Source organism: Oryzias latipes, chromosome 6 (assembly GCF_053564925.1).
Source record: "Oryzias latipes strain Hd-rR chromosome 6, Olatipes_Hd-rR_3.1".
Classification (NCBI taxonomy): Eukaryota; Metazoa; Chordata; class Actinopteri; order Beloniformes; family Adrianichthyidae; genus Oryzias; species Oryzias latipes.
In genome coordinates, this window is record NC_136242.1 from 15796149 (window position 1) to 15799752 (window position 3604).

Below are 3604 nucleotides of genomic sequence, written 5' to 3' on the forward strand. Positions count from 1 at the left end.
ACTGGTCACTCCCAAAGAGAAGCTCAGCATCTTTATCTCCACTACCTCCAGCACTGCTTCCTGACTATTACTCAGTGCTACTGTCTCTAGGCTGAACAACATGGCTGGTCTCACCACAGTTTTGTACACCTTTCCTTTCGTTTGTGCTGAAACTCTTCTATCAAACATCACTTCTTCCTGCAACCTCACTCTTCCACGTGGGTCCCTCTCATTCGCACACATGTACTCCGTCTTACTGCGGCTAACCTTCATTCCTCTCCTTTCCAAGGCAAACCTCCACCTCTCTAGCTTCTCCTCCACCTGTTCCCTGATATCGCTACAAATCGCAATATCTGCAAATATCGTGATCCTCCTTTTTCTCTGACAAATGACAACTAAACACATATTCTCTACATTTTGTTTCAATTCTTTATTGACTTATGTTTGTCTATTTTTTCAAGGAAACAATACGATTTGAATACCAGAGTTGTTTGAACATTTCCTGAGTGGTGGATAAACTTTATTTCTTAGAAAATTGTGACCTGTGACAAACAATGGTAACAAGTCTCTAAAAAGAAAGAGGACCACAGAAACTGAGCCCTGCAGAGATCAAAGCACCCCTATTTTTCCGTTTTTTATTTGTATCAAACAAGCCTTATCCTATTATATAAGCTCTTTGTAGTTATTTTAGGAGAGCTAAAACAACATTTACAGTCAAGTATCTATCCGTCAATGATTATGGACGTTGTCCCACTTAAACGATAAGAGAAGTCTGTAATGTTCATCATAAATACACTTTAACTGTAAGTTTTTGGTCAATAACAAAAGTTCACCTCAACACTTTGCAATGCAATGCAATGAAACAAGTCAAACATTTCCTGTAGGTCTTGACCAGATTTGCAAAACTCTGCAGTTGCTTTTTTAATCCATTCTTCCAAGAAGATCTTCTCAAGAGCTGTAATGTTTTGGGACTGTTGCTAGGCAATACGGTCTTATACCTGCCTTAACAGATTCTCTAATTGACTGAAGTTTGGACACTGACTAGGCATTCCAGAACCATGAAATGCTTTTAACCCTTGTGCTATCCTAGGCACTTTAACGTTGGGAGTCGGGTCATCTAGACCCACTAGACAATGCTCTGAAGCTTTTTTCTTCAAAGATTTGTGATCTTCACTGGTGTCCAAAGATTATATGAAATCTTTCCACCTTTATCCACCTTTGTCATGGTAGGAATAACACGTTAATGTAAAGGTGGGGTCATCTAAGATAGCACAGGGGTTAATGTAGTCACTCTTTCAGGCCAATTTGTTTGGGATCATTGTTCAGCAATAATATCTGACGTATTTCATTTAAATAAGGAGAGATTCTAGGAATGGGAATAAATAAAGAATTATTTGCGATACAAAAACATGCATGAAATAGTTCATAGTCTCTTGGTGGTTAGGCTCTGGCCAGATGACGTCTTTATTCTGGTGGGATAAGCTCGGACCATAGACGGATAAACCCCCAGAACCTATACTGATATTGGTTGAGGCCAGTCAATGAGTAGTATTGGTGGAGAATGGGACAGAGGAGGGCCACCAAAACTGTCTAGAACATAGAGATAAACGTCCATGAATTTAAAAACAGAAATATGATTATGATTGGCTGAGAATAATTTATCTATAATGCTAAATTGATGAGTGGCTTGTAAAGTGAGTGCGACCCGGAAGTGAAGTAGATCTTCCTTATTGTAAAGTTTCACTATCAATTGCCAAAAATCCCACCATTCATGAAACTATTCAACCTTTCCTTAATACAGATCAGTTGTGCTGACACCTTGACAGAAACGCAGCCCCACAGCAGCCTCACATGTTTTTACATAATTATTTGTTGATTTGTGTTTAACTTTATTTTAATATTATTCAACATCAAATATAACCTTTATATCTTGCCAGATTCTTATGATTCTGACACTTTCTAAACACGTGCACAAAACATATTACAGTACATGTACATCAATAAACTACATCATTGTCAAAACTAAATTTTGTTGTAGAGGATCATCTTCTCTTAAATCATCTATAAACTAAATATACAAACATACATACATACATACATACATACATACATACATACATACATACATACATACATACATACATACATACATACATACATACATACATACATACATACATACATACATACATACATACATACATACATACATATATGTGTGTGATGCTACTTTTACACTTTAAATGGTGACAACATGTCTCAATCAGACAAACAAGAAAAAGACAATGAAGTTTCAACGTCAAATGCCAAAAAGAGACTCAAACTACTCAGTAATTATATTTTTAAACATCTTGTTGTCTCTGTTCTATTTATAGTGTCCTGCAGCTTTTGAGGCACAAAAATCTAAAACAAAAATAGCTCAAATATCTCTAAATACATCTTAGACTGTTAAATTTAGTTGTGACGCTATAATGAGACACAGTCAAACAGGAAGAAATAAGTGAAGCTTTTTCCTGAAGCTGTGTAAAATAAAGAATAGGTAATTGTCATTTGCCTTAGTCATTATACCTGCAGACAATGATTAGTAGAAGCTGTATCGTCTCAGCCTGCAGGATCTGACAGAGCTGTGCATCACTGTTTATGATGTTGTTGGCAGAATGACTGACCCCTCTGAATTCAGTCAACCTGATCTCACTTAGCATGAGCTCACGCACTCTGATCCATGGGATGTTGACTGGGTCATGGGTTCAAGATGTGGGAGAGCCACAAAGGTCAAAAGAGTTTGTCAGGTTTATGTCTCATGTTTCCAAAAGTCTTAAGATCTCGATTTCAAATATGTCAGATGATAAGGATGATTTGTTTAAAATTAAGTGTCACTCATAGGCTCATTATTAAAAGGTCAAGTTCATTTTTATTGAGTTCCCTCAGAGTTGGAGTATGCTTAATCAATTGCATGGTATTCCATGATTGTGCACTCATTGCATTCAGACATTTAAATATCAGTTTTTAGCTGACAAATACTTAAAATCAATGTGGCCCACTGTGACCCATATGACTATGCAACAATAGGCACCTCAAAGTCGAGTATTTAACAACTGTGGTCACACACTGATTTCTGGGTGGTGGCTGCTCTCAAATCTGTGATCATCTCCAACTATTTTGTCTGACACAATAGACAGCTTGCTCTTTTCATATGTCCGCTTGTGCCTTTCATGTTCCCGGATGACTAGGAGTTGTGTTACACAGTCAATGTGAGGAAACATAAAGCACATTGTGCAGTTTGTAGTGCTGGGAAGAAGAACAAATAGGTTTTGTGACCAAGGATCAGATTTCTAAACTCGGTGAAAAGGTTTGATGTCAAGATCCATGATAGATGTAGAATAGGCAAAGCACGCAATTTCCACCTCCTTAAATATTCTTTCATGTGTGTGCAAAATTGATATTATATTTTTTTTATTAAATCTGCACAAACTAAAAAGGTTGTGGTGGTTTTCAGCCACTCAGTCGTGCTGCAGCATTGAGTTAAACCCTGAGGAGCATTTGTCCACTATGCAGAGAGGACCACTCCGTCTGTTCCGGATTGGTGGGGGTTTCTGGTTTAAGCCAATAGGCAAGAAGCAACGCT